We start from the raw sequence: 19,273 nt of genomic DNA, 5'->3' as shown, positions 1-19,273 counted from the left end.
TAATTGGGGTAGGAGGAAATATGATGCTATTAGGCAGGAACTTGGGAGCATAAATTGGGAGTACGTGTTCTCAGGGAAATGCACGGCAGTATTATGGCAAATGTTCACGGAACATTTGCATGGAGTTCTGAAAAGGTGTGTTCCATTGAGTCAGTGAAAGGATGGTAGGGTTAAAGAATCATGGTGTATAAAGGATGTAGAAAATCCAGTTAAGAATAAAATAAAAGCTTAAGAAAGGTTCAAGAAACTAGGTACTATTAGAGCTCTAGAAAATTACAAGACTGCTAGGAAGGAGCTTAAGAATAGAATTAGGAGAGCTAGAAGCGGCCATGAGAAGGCCTTGGTGAGCAGGATTAAGGAAAACCCCAAGGCATTCTACAAATATGGGAAGAGCAAGAGGATGAGCCGTGTGAGAATAAGACCAATCAAGTGCAATAGTGGAAACGTGTGCATGGAGTCGGAAGAGCTAGGGGAGGTACTTACTGAATACTTTTCATCAGTATTCACCAGGGAAAGAGACCTTGGCAATTGTGGGGATGACTTACAGCGGACTGAAATGCTTGAGCATATAGACATTAAGGAAGAGGATGGGCTGGAACTCTTGAAAAGCATTGTTAGTTAAGTCACCGGATGAGATATACCCCAAGCTACTGTAGGAAGCCAGGGTGGAGATTGCTGAGCCTCTTGTGATGATCTTTGCATCATTGGTAGGGACGGGAGAAGTACCAGAGGATTGGAGGCTTGCAAATGTTGTTCCCTTTTTCAAGAAAGGGAGTAGAGATAACCCAGGAAATTATAGACCAATGAGTCAGACCAGTGGTGGGCAAGTTGTTGGAGAGGATCCTGAGAGGTAGGATTTATGAGCATTTGGAGAGACACAATCTGATTAGGGATCATCAGCATGGCTTTGTCAAGGGCAGGTCATGCCTTACAAACCTGATTGAATTATTTGAGGATGTAACAAAACACATCGATGAAGGTAGAGCAGTGAATGTAGTGTATTTGGATTTCAGTAAGGCATTTGATAGGGTTCCCCATGCATGGCTCCTTCAGAAAGTAAGGAGGCATGGGATCCAAGGAGACCTTGCTTTGTGGATCCAGAATTGGCTTGACCACAGAAGGCAAGGGGTCGTTGTAGATAGTTCTTATTCTGCATGGAGGTCGATGACCAGTGTTGTTCCGCAGGGATCTGTTCTGGTTCCACTCCTCTTTGTGATTTTTATAAATGACCTGGATGAAGAAGTAAAAGGGTGAGTTATTAAGTTTGCTGATGACACAAAGGTTGGGGGTGTTGTGGATAGTCTGGAGGGTTGTCAGAAGTTACAGCGGGATATCGATAGGATCCAGAACTGAGCTGAAGAGTGGTAAATGAACTTCAACCTAGATAAGTGTGAAATGGTTCATTTTGGTAGGTCAAATTTGAAGACAGAATATAATATTAATGGTAAGACTCTTGGCAGTGTGGAAGATCTGAGAGATCTTGGGGTCTGTGTCCAGAAGACACTCAAAGCTGCTGTGCAGGTTGACAGTTTTTTTAAGAAGGTATATGGTGTATTGGCATTCATCAACCATGGGATCGAGTTCAAGAGCCGTGAGGTAATGTTACAGCTATATAAGACCTTGTCAGACCCCACATGAAGTACTGTGTTCAGTTCTGGTCACCTCACTACAGGAAGGATGTGGATATTATAGACAGAGTGCAGAGGAGACTTACAAAGATGTTGCCTGGATTGGAAGGTGTTTCTTATGAGAATAGGTTGAGTGAACTTGGCTTTTTTTCCTTGATGCGATGGAGGCTGAGAGGTGAGCTGATAGAGATATATAAGATGATGAAGGACATTGATCATGTGGAAAGCCAGAGGCTCTGTCCCAGGGCTGAAATGGCTAACGTGAGGGGGCATATTTTTAAGGTGCTTGGAAGTAGGTACCGAGGGGATGTCGGGGTAGGTTTTTCACACAGAGAGTGGTGGGCGAGTGGAATGCACTGCCAGTGGTGGTGGTGGAAGCAGATACAATAGGGTCTTTTAAGAGCATGGAGCATGGAGCTTGGAAAATTAGAGGGCTATGTGGTAGGGAAATTCTAGGCAATTTCTAGAGTAGGTTACATGGTTGGCACAACATTGTGGGCCAAAGGGCCTGTAATGTGCTGTAGATTTCTACTTCTATGTTCTATTGCTAGGGAGAAGGTTCTTGGGAAACTGAAATGTTTGAAGGTAGATAAGTCACCTGGACCATATGTTATACACCCAAGGGTTATGAAAGAGGTGACTGAAGAGATTGTGGAGGCATTAGTCATGATCTTTCAAGAATCAATTGATTCTGCCATGGTTCCAGAGGAATGGAAAATTGCAAATGTCACTCCATTCTTCAAGAAGGCAGGGAGGCAGAAGAAAGGAAATTTTAGGCCAGTTAGTCTGACCTCAGTGGTTGGGAAGATGTTGGAATCGATTGTTAAGGATGTGGTTTTTGGGGTACTTGGAAGCACATGATAAAATAGGGTGTAATCAACATAGTTTCCTCAAGAGAAAATCTTGCCTGACAAACCCATTGGAATTCTTTAAAGACATAACAAGCAGTACGGACAAAGGACAATCAGTGGATGTTGTGCACTTGGAGTTTCAGAAGGCCTTTGAGAAGGTGCTACACATGAGGCTGCTTAACAAGTTAAGAGCCTGTGGTATTACAGGAAAGATACCAGCATTGATAAAGCAGTGGCTGATTGGCAGGAGACAAAGAGTGGGACAAAGGGAGCCTTTTCTGATTGGCTACTGACGTCTAGTGGTATTCCACAGGTGTTGGGACTGCTTATTTTTGTGTTATATATCAATGACTTGGATGATCTAATTGTTGGCTTTGTGGCAAACTATCAGACGGTACGAAACTAGGTGAAGGGGCAGGTAGTTTTGAGGAAGTAGAGAGGATACAAAAGGACTTAGATAAATTAGGAGGATGGACAAAGAAGTGATAGATGGAATACAGTATTGAGAAGTGTATGGTTGTGGACTTTGGTAGAAGAAATAAGAAGGTGGACTATTTTCTAAATGAAAAGAAAATTCAAAAATCTGAGGTGCACCAGAAGTTGGGAGTCCTTGTGCAGGATTCCTAAAAGTTTATTTGCAGATTAAGTCAGTGGTGAGGAACGCAAATGTAATGTTAGCATTCATTTCAAGAGGAGTAGGATATAAAAGCAATGATATGATGTTGAGGCTTTATAAAGCACTAGAGAGGGCTCACTTCGAGTATTATGAGCAGTTTTGGGCCCCTTATCTGAGAAAGAAGATACTGACATTAGAGAAAGTTCAAAGGAGATTCATGAAAATTATTCTGGGATTGAAAGACTTGTCATATGAAGAGCATTTGATGGCTCTCAGCCTGTATTCGGGAATTCAGAAGAATGAGGGTTGACCTAATTTAAATCTATAGAATGTTGAAAAACCTCGATAGCATGAATATGAAGAGAATATTTCCTATGGTGGGGAAATCTAACACCAGAGGAAACATCCTCAGAATAAAGGGCTGTCCTTTTAGAATGGAGATGAGGAGAAATTTCTTTAGGCAGAGAGTGGTGAATCTATGGAATTCATTGGTACAGATGGCTGTGGAGGCCAAGTCATTGGGTATATTTAAGGCAGAGGTTGTTAGATTCTTGATTAGCCAGGGCATGAAGGCATATGGGTAGAAGGCAAAGGTTTGGGGCTGAAAGGAAAATTGGATCAACCATGAGGGGCCAAATGGCCTAATTCTGCTCCTTTATGTTATAGTCTTATTATTTTAAGGTGGACAGAGTTTCAGATGTAGTTAGTGACTGAGCCAGAATTCAGAAATGTGAGATCTATGGAGCTATGAAGCAATTTCTTTTTCACCCAAGGCTGCAGTAAATAAAATATTTCCATTTCTTATCATCTTTCAAGTCATTTAAGTATGCCAAAGGTTAACAAAGCACTTTTGAATATACAGGCACTTTTTTGTAATGTGTATATAATTTAATTGACAATTATTTTTTTAAAATGACAAATGGAAATTTGGAGTATCATATTTCATAGATTTTAATAAAGCTGACAGAATTGCTCAGGGGAGAGTCTCTGAAATCATTAAGTAATTCATGTTCTCACTGGGGCTATCAAACATCAAATTAACCATCTTACAAACAATAACAACAACTTGCGTTTATAAAGGACATAATCCCCTAGTTGCTTCAGGCTGTCACTGAATTTGATGTTCTGCAACAACATCATTAATTTGACATGGACTGGGCATTTTCAGCATTATCACAGTCACTTGTTTGGAAGCATTCCTGTAGATTTTGGCTAAATTCAGTTGAAAGATCAGCAGGGGAAGCTACAGACACGCTCAAAAAAAGTTATCCAAAATCAGTATGTTATTCCGTTTGGAATTTAAGCAAAACATTTTCGATTCATTTGAATTTACAGAGAAGTTCCAGTAATCTCACTCTCAGATTATTGGGTTTCATGTGACCAAAACTCGTGGCTGAATCCTGTCAGTTCTGCACTGATTCAATCTGAAATACAGTCTACCAAAATCAAAGTTAGTCTATTCATCTGTAACAGAATTGTGGAATTTGAAGATAACTTATTTGCTGAAAATAGTGAAAAAGAACTCTCCCATTCAGAACAGTCAAATGAAGGGAGTGAAAAATCTTGTCTACCCGTGGACCTGAGGCCCAAGGTGGAATACAGAATATCTTGACATTGATAAACCCAGACTTGCATCTCTCCTTGTTCTGTATTCTCTTTGAAATAAAAAAATCTAGTTTGTTTGCACTTGCTTATTTATTTTTTCAGATACAGTGCGGAAAACGTCTAACCGGCACTTTGAGCCGCACCAGCCAGCAACCCCCAATTTAACCCTAAATTACTCACGGGACAACTTATAATGATCAATTCACCCACAACCGGTAGGTCTTTGTACTGCAGGAGGAAACTGGAGCACCCGGAGGAAACCCACGCAGTCATGGTAAGAACATAAAAACTCATTGGAGACAGTGGTGGGAATTGAACCCAGGTCTCTGGTACTGTAAAGCATGATGCTAATTACCACACTACAGTGCCACCCAGCTAAAGAAGATGAACTTCATAAAATGTAGATTACAAACTCCTCTCCAAACAAAGAGTATAGGAAAGGAACCTTCTGTGGAAATAAATAATGACTATTAAAGTTAAAGCCCATCACCAAGAGAATGTCTTTTAACTATGAAATTAAGTCAACAGCAATGCAAGATCCATCCTAAACTTTTTTGGTTCCATATACAAAGTTAACCAGCATTCAAAGCTGCAGTTTTAAATGCTGATTGACTTTGTGTAGTGAATCTGGTCTAAACGTTTCCTTGTGTAAAGTACTATCCCTGTTCTCTATTGGGTTTATTATTAGTACTGTATAACAAATTTCACTTGTATACAATCATAGATAAAAACTGGCAAAAGATTATTATGCCTCAATAAATATTACGTCTCAATACTCACTATCTCCCACCTTCTGCTCACAACACCTCTCTCACTGCCAACCTCAATCCAGCCAGCCATGCTCTATCACCATGAGGAAAAAAAATACTGCTACGAATTTAGGAACATTTCCGAGAAATTCCCTCTTTGATTTCATAAAATCATGAAGAGAAGTTTGTGGGAGACAGAAGAGAGACTGCAGATGCAGGAAATCTGGAGCAATACACAAAAAGCTGGAAAAATTCAGCACTGTCTGAATTGCTGATTGGCCCCAGCTTTCTGTGTGTTGCTCAAGAGAAGCTCATTAAAACCCATAATTAGAGCAACAGCAATGTTGATTTCCACAACACCATCAGTGTAGCTAAATACAGCAAAGTGCTTCACAGGACCATTACCAAAGTGTCAATGTTGAATTACATAGGTAGATACTAGGCTGGATGACCAAAAACTTGGTAAAAATCATAATAACAGTTGAATAGAATGCTTGCTTTTCTTTCCAAATGTGAATGTGTGCTTCCAAAGTTCATTTTAAAGGACTATGGAGAATCCATACCCAGCAATAGTCCAGTAGCCAGTTATTCTGAAATCACATGCTTCCTGGCACCTCACCTAACCCACTTTTATAAGCATGCAGTCTCCTGCTGCCATCCCGTATCCATATGAAATAACCCATCCAATTTGACTGTAACCAAATCCTATTTTATTTAAAAACTGGAAGCATATTGATGTCAAGCTATTGCTTTCCAACAAAACAAATTCTTGAGGCATATCGGCATTATAAAAACTCCTAGTATGCAGGTATTGTTCTATTTACCAGTTGTGGCACTTTCTCCAGAACTTTCCAGTCACCCCTTAACTGCAAAATTTGGCTCAGTTACTTGGATGTCCATTAGCATGTGTTTGTACTTATTTGTAGCTTGACTCAAGGTGACCACTCTTTTGAAGAGGATACTAGCTGAGCAATGATCTTGGATGCAAATTATAGGCCATGAATGCTGATTGTTATGTCAATTTTTGGACAAAATTGAAATCAATACATGTGCTACCAAACAGGAGAGCATTTACTCAACTTGCAAGGCAAATCCAAGGTTTAGCAGCAGGAATAAACTGCACTCCACACCCCCCACCCCCTTTCCCATCAGACTCCTGAAATGTTAGCTGGTGTTTCGGGGGTTGGGGGAGGAGGGAAGAACCATTTACCTGTTTCACATTGATTTGTACCTAGCTTTGGGGTCAGACATATTTCTAGGACTTGTTACATTCCATGAGAGACATAGCCTCAAGATTCAGGGGAGTAGATTTAGGACGGCGATGAGGAGGATCTGCTTTTCCCAGAGAGTGGTGAATCTGTAGAATTCTCTCCTGAGTGAAACAGTGGATGCTACCTCAGTAAATATACTTAAGGTAATGTTGGATAGATTTTTGCATAGTAGGGGAATTAAGGGTTTTGGGGGAAAGGCAGGTAGGTGGAGATGAGTCCATGGCCAGATCAGACATAATCTTATTGAATGGTGGAGCAGATTTGATGGGCCAGATGGTCTACTCCTGCTCCTGTTTCTTATGTTCTTATGAGAAGTTTATGGGAAGCGATGTTTCAGAAGCAACGATTTTATCCTCAAGGATTTTCCAAATATCAGACGTGGATGCCTGAGATGTCACTTCCCTGGGAGTGCAGTGTGATGGGTAGAAAGAAGAGAAAGCACGTGGAGTGGAGCAACCTTGAGAAAAGGAGTATGAGAGAAGCAGGACCATCAATAAAAAGCTTTATTGACCATTTCAGATTTGCTTGTTTATCACTTGAACATCGAAACGTACAGTGAAGTTTGTCATTTGCGTTAACAAACAACACAACCGGACTAGGGGCAGCCCGCACACATGCCATATATTCCGGTGACAACACAGCATTTCCGCAATGATCACCAGAAAAAAAGCAACAAAACAAGCCCCTTTCTTCCCTCCCATCCACCCACCCACCCACCCATTCACACACACACATGGATAGGCCAGGCCTCTAGCCTCCATTGGACTTACAAACATTGGCCTCTGACTTCCCCAGTGGTCTCACAGACTCAGGGCTTCAGGCATCAGGCCTCAGCTTCCAGACTTCTGATCAACCTTTGGGTTTCGAACTTTGGTACCGACCCCAGGACTCGCCGATGACGGGATCCTGAACTCCAGGCTCCAACCTCTGCCAACTAGGGGGTAGCCTGCCCTTGTGCCTCCTGCTTACACGGAGCTCCAATCCCTTTGATGCCACAGGGGAGTCGCTGACCTGCAAGGGCACCAGCCCTTGTCCTTGCTGGTCTTAATCCACACCACTTGTCAGCCCAATATCTGCCCACGGATGTCCTTTATCAAGAAGCAGTTCTGACACACCTGCCTCAAAGAGGAGCGATGTGTGAAGTGGATCCACTTCAATAAGGACCCCTACACTACATCTTACCGTCGCGACTGCTGGTGCTGATGAAAACTGCACTGAAGGAGGGAACATAAAGAGGCTTTTTCAGGCCAAGCTGTATAACACAAGGAAAATAAAAAATCCATTTCCAGTTCTAATTGCAATTACAAACAAGAGAAAACCTGTAGATGCCGGAAATCAGAGCTACACACACAAATTGCTAGAGGAACTCAGCAGGCCAGGCAGCATCTAGGAAAGAGTACAGTCGCCTGGCCTGGCCTGCTGAGCTCCTCCAGCATTTTGCGTGTATTGCTCTAATTTCAAATAGTTCTTTCCAAACAGGAAAGGAGATAATTGGAATATTCCCTACTCTGCAGCATGCTGTTGCATGAGGGATATTACAGAGAGCTGAATTCACCTCATTCTCCTTTGGTAACTGAGGCAAGCCCACAGCATTGCCCGCACTACAGTCCAAACCTGGCCCTAAGCATAGAGCTGCCTCCAATTCTCCTCCAGGTCCTGGCTGCAACCTCTTGGATGTCACCGGTGCAGTCATACTCTGTTATGGATTACACCTCAAAACGTCAAGAAGTACCACAGCAAAGCTAGTTTATTCTCTAGATATTCAACCACTTTGTAATTATACACGATGCATTGCAATGTGCACTGTGCATGAAGCTGTCAGTCCATGTGACAATTCATATTTCTGAACTCATGCAAAATCAAAGAGTATCCGCTTCTTGCTAATAGCGATACTCTTAAAAAGTTCAGTCCATAAACCCTGTGCAAGGCTAATGTCTGCACAACAAATGCCACACTGACAATCATAATCTGGTAAAATGGAGTATTGATGTGCTTGGTTTACATTCCTATTGGTCAGATCAAAGGGAGCATTGGCAGCATTTATCAGGCAGATTCATTGTGGCCTACTATATGCCCTACAGCTATTGGGTTAATGCAGGCTAAACTCAGGCTCATAATGTTGAGGAGGCTGAGTCATGCAGGAGAGAAAATAAAGAGTCTTTTCCAGTATAATGCAAGAACAATACAAATCCAATTTCCATTTCTAATTTCAATGTTCCATTCCATGTCAGTCCCATCTTACTTTATTTCTCAAGACATTCTCTTGACCACAATATCAAAATAAAAGATAACACTAAATCAATACTCAAAAGCAAATTTATATATTCAACAATAGCTATGACATACATAAATAAACCAATTAATCTGATGCATTTTCTTGGAGAGTTTCTTTGTTTTAGCTGATGCTTCCATGCAATTTATGCCCAGTGTCTGGTGTAGGACAATAGAAGATGTCTGGTTCCTGAAGAAAGGACTTTATGGCTTTGAAAGATTACCAAAGATGGTTCTGGTCTTTGAAGACCTAATTTTGGACTGTTGCCATTCTTTCTGCAGCCATGAAGATATAGGGCTGAATATATTTGAGAAAGGTTTTGATGTAACATACTTGCAAAGAAACTTTTTTTGGAGTGGGCCATTCATTCTTTGGAAGGTAAACACAACCTGACTTGGTTAGATTGGGGAGATGCCTCAGATGATCCCTACTGATGGTGCATACACAACACTTGTAGTCATATCTCCAATCGGAGAACCCTGGACCCTACAATGCTGATGTCAGTGGCTGTAAAGTGCACACAGTAACTCTACCATTTACTGTGTGTAATAGAAGTAATAGTAATGCTTAAATATTAAAATAAACTCTTTGATAAAAGGTGTACATTAACCTGGAAATTCAAGGCCATTGTAATTTATGAAAGGTCATAGAAAGGTGAGTAGAAAGTATTTTAGAAATCCAACAGCAAGTACCTTCTCTTATACAGACTACTTTTCACTTAAAATATTTACAACAAGATCATCCATTTATCTTTTCAATATTTTTTACTCAAAAAAAGCTTTGCCAAGTTCCTTAAGTATGTTCATATATGAAGCCAGATAGGAAGCTAATTTGCGATGTCTGATCTTATCTTTCTAAACAATGACTGCAATAAATTAAGGAAGGAGTCTAACTTAGTATGGAAAAGTCAGGGGTTAGAAATTTAAAGTTCACATGGTTACTTCAATGTTGCTAAGATAAGAGTACAGTTCATATTGAGATATAGCAGATCTTAGAAACTGAACACGATTAAGAACAGAAAGCAGGAGTGTGCAGTTTGACGTTTTATGCCTATTCCACAATTCAGTGAGATCAAAACTGACCTTTTACTTCAGTTCATTTTCCTGCTTTAACCCAATGGTCCACAAATTCCTTAATATCCATAAATTTATCAATTTCTTGAATATATTCAACAATTGAATCTTGATGCCCCTCCTGGGGTGGAATCTCCAAAGATTGACAAACCCTGGATGAAAAGGTTTCTTCTCATCTCTGTCCTGGACAGATGCCGCTTGATTTTGGCTCACTCTAATTTACACTCCTTCCCTCTGCATCAATATAGAAAAAGGATGACTGACTTGTACACATTACTCCAGGTGCAGCCTCACAAAGGTCTGATATAAATGCAGAAACTATATGAAAATCCTTGTGCAATAAAAGATAATTTATAATTTGCTTTCTTATTCCCTTGTTGAACCTATATGCTCACTTTCAATAATTTAGATGCAAGGACATACGTGTTTCTTGGAACATGAACACCTTCCAGTCTTTCATCATCTAAAAGTGATTCCAACATTGTTTTTAAACTAAAGTAAATTATATTTTGTTCTTAAGACCATAAGACCATAAGATATAGGAACAGAAGTAGGCCATTTGGCCCATCGAGTCTACTCCACCATTCAATCATGGGCTGATCTAATTCTTCCAGTCATCCCACTTCCCTGCCTTCACCCCATACCTTTTGATGCCCTGGCTAATCAAGAACCTTTCTGTCTCTGCCTTAAATACACCCAATGACTTGGCCTCTACAGCCAACTGTGGTAGAAAATTCCTCAGATTTAGCACCCTCTGACTAAAGTAATTTCTCCACATCTCAGTTCTAAATGGACGTCCTTCAATCCTGAAGTCATGCCCTCTTGTCCTAGAATCCCCTAGCATGGGAAATAACTTTGCCACGTCTAATCTGTTCTGGCCTTTTAACATTCGGAATGTTTCTATGAGATCCCCCCTCATTCTCCTGAACTCCAGGGAATACAGCCTAAGAGCTGCCAGACGTTCCTATTATGGTAACCCTTTCATTCCTGGAATCATTCTTGTGAATCTTCTCTGAACCCTCTTCAATGTCAGTATATCCTTTCTAAAATAAGGAGCCCAAAACTGCACACAATACTCCAAGTATGGTCTCACGAATGCCTTTTCCATGTTATGTTCAATTTGCCGTGCCTTCATGTATTCACATTGCATTTCCACATCTCCAAAGCTATTCTGCAATCTATTCCAAACCTTTACTGACATCTCAATTTACATAATCAGTGAACTCGATATATTGCACCTGATTCCACTCAACCACATCCTTTCTACTGTTGAACATGCGTTCAGTTGTCGAGAGTTTAGGAAGAATGTAACGGTATTAGAATTGAGCTTTAGCATAATAATCTGCCAACTGCATATACTTCTTTTGGGGCATGGGCATCAAATGGATATGTGCCAGAGTCCTAAGTGAGAGGGGACCCTGTCCAAACCTTGCCCTACCTGAGTGCACACGTTATGGACACCATATCAAAATAACACTTACAAAATGCTGGAGGAACTCAGCAAGTCAGGTAGCATCTATGGAAAGAAATAAATATTTAACGTTTTGGACTGAGACTCTTTATCAGGACTGGTAAGGAAGGGAGAAGAATTCAGAATAAGAAGGTGGGTGGAGTGGAAGGAGTACACACTAGAAGGTGATAGGTAAAACCAGGTGAATGGAGAAGGCGAAGTGAATTGAGAAGCTGGGCGGTGATATGTGGAAAAGGTAAAGAGCAGAAGAAAAAGGAATCTGTTGGGAGAGGAGAGTGACCCATGGGAGAAAGGGAAGGAGCAGGGTGTAAAGTTTTATAACCTAAAAACATGAAACTAATTCCAATAAGACATGGGAGTCCAGGAATATGTCTAACTTTGTGTTTACTTTAAGCAAGCCACACATATATCATGTGGTAGCGTGAAGATGTATGCAATTCACGTATTTATGCATATAACCTGTAATTAAATATTTAAATGAACAAGAATGTTCCATCAACCTATATATATAGGATTACTCAAACACTACATAGATATTAAATATACAACACTCCTTCTGGCTTACCTATAAACTTCAACTTAATAGAGAATGCAGATCAACTATACACACATCATATTATATAACAGGACTACTATATAGAGACATCCATAGCATAGTGAATTTTAAATTGTTCCATTCAGGCCTATAGATTTATTTGCTGTGGAGGATTTCTTACTCTTGTGGCATAACGTCTCTGCTGGCAAAGGGGATCACTTTCCTTGTCAGGTGAGACCTATGGGTGTGAAAGCAATCTTAGGTTCTGCAGCTTTCTCCCATGGTGGTTGTAGGAGGTGATTCTGAGGGTGCACAAAGTGGTTCTGACAGTGGTAGCCACCTTTCTTCTCCTTCCCTTTTCTGCTTCTAGTTTGTGCATCTGATCTTGGGAAGGTGTGTTTAATACACTGGAGCATTCTCTTATTAATCCTTCTTTTGCTCCCTTTATAATCTGATCTTTCCTCTTGGTTTTTTCATTCACAACATCATCTAATGAATCCTTTGTTTTCATATCTCCATTGAATCCTTTCTTTTCGGCAGTCCATTCTTTCAGCTAAGCTTTGGACTTTGCATTTACTTTTACAAGCAGCTATTTGTCTCCCATTTGAAATTCGTTGACGAATCTTGATGCACACAGAATAGATTCTGGTTCTTTATACTCACAAAACCCAATTGCTTGCAACTTTCCTGAAGATTGTTGAACTCTCTTCCAGCTTAAAACCAAGCCACATTTCACAAGTAACTGCCTGATTAACATACCTGAAGCTTTCTCAGATATGTTGGCTACAAAAACTGTTGTAATCTGACCACTGCTTTCATCAGCTTCATGATTCCTCTGAGCAGCACGGTCCTTCCTTGGTCCAATAAGCTTTCCAACCAGAGGCACCAACACCTGTTTGCCCTTTGTTGGGCGATGGTTCATGATGTTTATAATGCAGACAGTTGTAGCATCATCCAGCATCTTTCTTTATTGGCTTTCATTTGATTTTATTGTAAGGGACGTGGCATGCAAATGTTGGATGGATCTCTATAATCTTGCAGTTGTCTCAGCGAATCACACCCCCAAAATGCTGGTTCTCCTGTTTTACCATATACAAGCTCATTTTGGCTTGTTGTTTGTTGCATTTCATTTTGCTTGTCTATTGTTAATCTGCACACTGTGAATCTCAAGGATACTCAGTCCTGTGATACTCCCATCATGATCACAGCTTTCATCATCACTATGCAGATTAGTGCTGGTTTTGAAACTACAACTTGAATTTTTAGCTTTTTCTCTTCCCTAAGCAGTACTCTTATTTTTGTCTGCCCAACATGCTCTTTGTATATGTCCTACTTTATTTAATTTTCTGCCTTTAAACCTGCATTTGATATAGGTATACTGCAATTGATTGCTGATTGATTGATTGATTCTATATTATGTATTGCATTGAACTGCTGCTGCTAAGATAACAAATTTCATGACATATGCTGGTGATAATAAACCTGATTCTGATTCTGATTAGTGTACCCTCCAAGAGGATCACATCCTTATCATAAGGTTTGGAGGTTTGCGTGCTTCAATGACCCAGAGAGCTATGTTGGCTAGAGTCAGCACCTTGTGCTTTGGCTCTTAGTAGGGTTACCCATGTCAAATAGGTCAAAAGGGTAGAGGCCAGACTAAGAGTGCTCAATCAGTCCTCCAGGTTCAGGGTTCAGCTCTGGGCTAACAATTCTGACTGGTGAAAAAAATTGTTATGGAAACAGCAATGAAGAATCCTTCTATATCTGTGTGCGATGGTATGGATAGACAGAGATGGAGGGCCTCCATTGCTGCCCTGAATGCCAAGAGCATAATAGGTAGTAAGTGAGTTTGGTTTATATGAGACCTTGCCAAACTGGTAACACAATTTGTTCAGTGAGGCTGGTTTCTGTTTAAGTACTGAAAGTTTGTTCATGCTCACTTTCATTCCTGATGGTAACTCAATTGTGTCTCAGTCTGTGGTTTCCATGAAACAGCTATTTCAACTGCTCTTTTAAATGTAAGTTGAGCTTCAGTTAGGAGCCATTTTTGAATGCTTTCTTGTAAGATTCCACAAACTAAATGATCTCTCAATGCATCATTAAGCCCATTACCACACTGGCAATGCTTAGACAATCTCTTCAATTCAGCCACATATGCTGAACTGGACTCCCCTTCTTTTTGATTCTGATTATGAAACCTAAAGCGTTTTGCAATCAACAACGGTTTTGCTTCTAAATGTTCCTGAATTATGTTGACAATAACAACAAAGGACACTTCTGCTGGTTTGGTTGGAGCAGTTAAACTTCAAAGCAAACTGTAGGTCTTTAAGCCCAAGGCACTCAGCAAAACTGATACTTGTTTCTCATTGGCTATTTTATTTGCTCCAAAATACAATCCAATTAGCTAAGTATATGCAATCAAATGCACTAATCTTTTTGATGTAGCCAAATATTTCTGGTACATTTTTTAAGGAATATTATCACCCAGTATTCATCGTCCATGAGCCCTGAATGTTTCCATTTACTGTTTTTTTTTACTTGACCGACTCTGCAGATGCTGCACCATTTTTTTTCCCTCATCGTTCCTTGTTGCATTTTCTTTTAGTTCGAATGTCTCGCTGAACTTCAACAGGTTGGTAGCCATTTTAAAAATACCTCTTCGCCAGTGTTATGTTTTGTAACTTCAAAACATTAAACTAATTCAATGGAAGACACGGGGTCCCTGGAATGCAAGTCTAACTTCATGTGTGCTTTAAAGCATGTATCATCATGCAGGCATGATGACGTATGCAATTAACGTATTTATACATATAAACCATAATGAATCATTTAAACAAACAAGAATTCTTAATAAACCTATATATGTGTGTATATATATATATATCAACAAAATTACTCAAACATTACTTCAATATTAAATACACAACAGAAGCGCATTGGGGGAGGTGATTAGCAGGTAGGAAGAAAAGAAGAAGTAAGCTGGAGAATTAGAAGAAAAGGGAGAAACATTACCAGAAGTTAGAGAAATTGCTGTTCATGTCATCAGGTTGGAGGCTATCCAAATGGAATATGGGGTGTTGCTCTCCAACTGGGAGTGGTGTCATTCTGGCATTAGAGAAGGCTATGAATGGATATGTAGGAATGGGCGCGGGGTTCGTAAGAAGTGCTACACCTGTCCATTCAGCTCCTCCCTCATCTCCATTCAGGGCCACACACAGTCCTTCCAGGTAAGGCAACACTTCACCTGCAAATCTATTGGGGTTGTATACTATACTTACCTGCTCTTCCCCTCCTCCTGATGCACCTTCTCCTTCCCTTTCTCCCATGGTTCACTCTCCTCTCCTATCAGATTCGATCTTCTTCATCACTTTACTTTTTTCCACCTATCCATTCTCAGCTTCTCACTTCATCACCCTCATCCCCTAACCACCTGGCTTCATCTATCATCTTCTAGCTTGTATACCACCACCACCTTCTTATTCTGGCTTCTACCCCCTTCCCTTCCAGAGCTGATGAAGGGTCTCGGCCTGAAGCGTTGACTCTTTATTCCTTTTCACAGATGCTGCCTGACCTGCTAAGCCCCTTCAGCATTTTGTATATGTTACCCTGGGTTTCCAGCATCTGCAGAATATCTTGTGCTTATCATTTCAGAATGGGCATTTTTGAGTTGAATTTTGCATCTAATGAGAAAGGTAAGACTTTCAGAAATATTGGAAGATAATGACAACAAAATAGAATTCTAAATATTATAAATCCAAGCAACTTACAAAATAAAATGTGATCACTTTATAGAAACAAACTAGAGATAACTAAAGACGTAACCTTTACTGCCTTATGGAATAATGGTGAAGTACCTAATGAATGCATATGCATTTTGATTGACTGCTTTACTTTCATTCATGTTATTAAGTTTCTGCTCCAGAATTGAATGCATCTAAATTTGACTCTATTTTCTATTTGCTTAAGTGATGAGTCTGTCTCACTGAATTGTCAGTGAAAGGCTTTACTTTGAGATCATCTTTGGTGCATTAAAGTTTTTCCCAGGTTTCCTGCTTGCAATTTTTAATGATTTGAAAGAGATTTGATGACTTAAATCTGTTCACCTCATAACAGTTAGTTTTTCTTCAAATCACTGTGCTCAAAGCCAATTTTATTTTGGTGGTTTAAGTGATAACTGGTTCTTTATTCAAAGATTCTCAGTTTGATTACCTGTGCTGATTCAATGCAATCTATATTCATTCTAACAAATATATAATCTAATAATTAAATTTGACTTTGAATGTGAGCAAATCCAGTGAAAGGCAATTGAATTCCAGTTCTTACTTAGAGCGAGACCTTCATCTTTGTTAAAATTCTTTTCCTCTAGTTTCATTTCAATGGCTTTCTTTATCAGGCGGTCCCAAAAGACACTGGCACGTCACAGGAGTTTTGTGCCGTCAAAGTCAATCCTATGGCCATTGCGAATGCAATGTTCTGCTACCACCAATTTCCCTGGGTAATCCAAATGGATATACCTCATGTGCTCCTTGATATGGGTTTCCACTGTGCATCCCGTCTGGCCGATATACACTGCTCCTTATTCACAAGGGATCCTGTAAACGCCAGTTGACCTGAGTCCCAGGTCATCTTGGACCCACTAAGCTATGATTTGAGCTTCCTTACGGGCTTGTGGGTGGTATTAATCCAGCATTTCTTCAGGATCCTGGTGATCCTTCCAGGAACTGTGGAAATATAGGAAAGACAGACGGTAGTGACGGGCTCCTTCTCATTGTTAGGTTTCTTGGTTTTTCTATTGGCCCTTTTAAGGACCCGATTGATTTCTTTCACCTTGTAGCTATTCTGTAGGAACATCATGCATAATCATCTTATTTCCAAGGGAAGGCTCTCCAAGTGCAAAATAGTTTTCACACAGTTAATCAAGGTAGAAACAACTGCTCTATATTGGGAGGCATAACAGTGGCTGTTATTGTTGAGGTACAAGTCCGTGTCAGTGGGTTTCTAATAGATGCCATGTCCGAGGCTATCGTCTGGTTTCTGTCGTATTAGAATTTCCAGGAATGGGAGGCAACCATCCTTCCCCATCTCCATCATAAATTGAATGTTTTCGATGTATACTGTTGAGCTGGTCATGGAACTGTTGGAGTGCTTTATGCCAGAGTGATAATAAACCTGATGTTGAGAAAAGATTATACTGGAAGTGTGCTATACAGAACACTGCAGATTCAGAATTCTGTAATAAAAGAGATTGCCACAAATATTCAGCAGACCAGACAACAGATGTGAAGAGAGAAGCAGATTATATTATTTATTTATTGAGATACAGCGCAAAGTAAGCCCTCCTGGCCCTTCAAGCCACACTGCCCAGCAATCCCCGATTTAACCCTAGTCTAATCACGGAACAATTTACAACGACCAATTAGCCTACTAAACGGTACATGTTTGGACTGTGGGGCGGGGGGGGGGGGGGAACCAGAGCTTCTGGAGAAAACCCATGCAGTCCATGGGTGGACGTACAGGCTCCTTGCGGATGATGTCGGAATTGAACTCCAAACTCTGACACCCTGTGCTGCAATAGCATCACTCTAACCACTACTTAGAAACATGCTTGATAAGGTCCCAGAGATTACATGGTTAAAACATAACATTCTTAATGACATTCTCATGAAAATCAGGCAAAACACTGCTGATAATTGGTTAAGATCTTGAAGGCACAGATGTGCTGAATGCAAATACTGCCAGTAGTCTCTCCACACCTCTATATTACTGGGACAGAAATGGACAGTGTTTTCTGCCCTGAAACAGTGGCATGGACTGAGCACTGACATACTTCCAGAGACTTGCTGAGGGAGCCCAGCCCCTTAACAGCCTCGTTAAAGTTGTGAGAATGTTTATAGGTCTCTGTAGGTTTCTAATATTGAAGGACATTTAAAAAGTATGACAAAGTAAAGTTAATTTATTTTTAAAAATGGAAAACTATTACACTTTTAAATTTAAAGTGTATCCAAAACATCTAAAGCACTTGTAAATAATTAATATTTCAAGATCTTCTGGTTTTGATAATGTTTGCGTGGAAGTTGGCGTGATTGCTTATGACTGCACGTAAGCTTTTAGAGTTTATATTTGTGTGTTGAGTAGTGTTTCTTTATTTATTGCCAGAGCAATGGGCAATAGACTAATTGCAGCACAGCCAGTAGACATTCAGATGCACTAATATTAGAATCATTTGCAAACATGCTGTTGGGGGCATATTGTTAATCTCTTAGATATTAGCCTAGATTCCAAGTTCAAGAATTTATATCATGATGCAATAAGAAATGAAATCATCTCAATTAACCTGGAACTTGGAATTCCATTGTCAAGATGTTTATGAAATTCAAGAATTTTGATTCAGAACTTCATTGTTTTCCATAATAGTTGTTTGGATGAGCTCAATATTCATTTATTCTGAACCTTTAAGCTAAGATTCTAATGATCTAATGGGATCATGATTGATTCAAATTGAATCTGCTGTTTATTGCAAGTGAAACTTCTATTCTCACTCAAGTGCCTGATGCAGCCACCATTCTAGGTTATTCACAGATGAGCACAGAAAAGAGAGATGGGTAGCCAGTCTTTTGAGTCTGCTCTGCAATAATTGATCTCTCCCTATACAATACTGTCCTCCATAACAATTTGTACTCTTAAATAACAAAATCGCTGTCCTAGTCCAGGAATATTTAGATGACCTCAGAAACAGATTTGTCCTTCTTCCCTTATCTGCCAATATTGCAGCCAGTTTTTTGACAAATCTGCATTCAACCGCTCCAGTGTCTGACCAGCTGGATGAAGATTTTGCCACAGATCCAAGATGCCTTGACAAATCCATTGTAATCAAAAGCTAGAGTGAAGAGAACACAAAGTTGTGTGCAGATGTTCCTTCCGAGATTTTGAAATGGTGACAACCTCATTAAAAATAGCATACACTCAAGCGTAGCCTACTTGCACACTGGAAGCCAAATTTTAGATGAAAGTACCTGGTGCTTTATAACCTGGAGGCTTTTAGCAATAGCTTTGGAACAGGTGAGGAATCTGAGAAAGCCTGCTTAAGTCAAGGAACATATACTTGAGAAGGCAGTGGCTGCCAGTGTCATTATAACTACACAACACAATATGTATCAGTTTTTAATAGGTACACACTGACAACCACATGGAGTACAGAGCCG

This window comes from Mobula hypostoma, chromosome 21 (genome assembly GCF_963921235.1).
Source record: "Mobula hypostoma chromosome 21, sMobHyp1.1, whole genome shotgun sequence".
Taxonomy (NCBI): domain Eukaryota; kingdom Metazoa; phylum Chordata; class Chondrichthyes; order Myliobatiformes; family Myliobatidae; genus Mobula; species Mobula hypostoma.
This window is presented reverse-complemented; position numbering follows the sequence as displayed.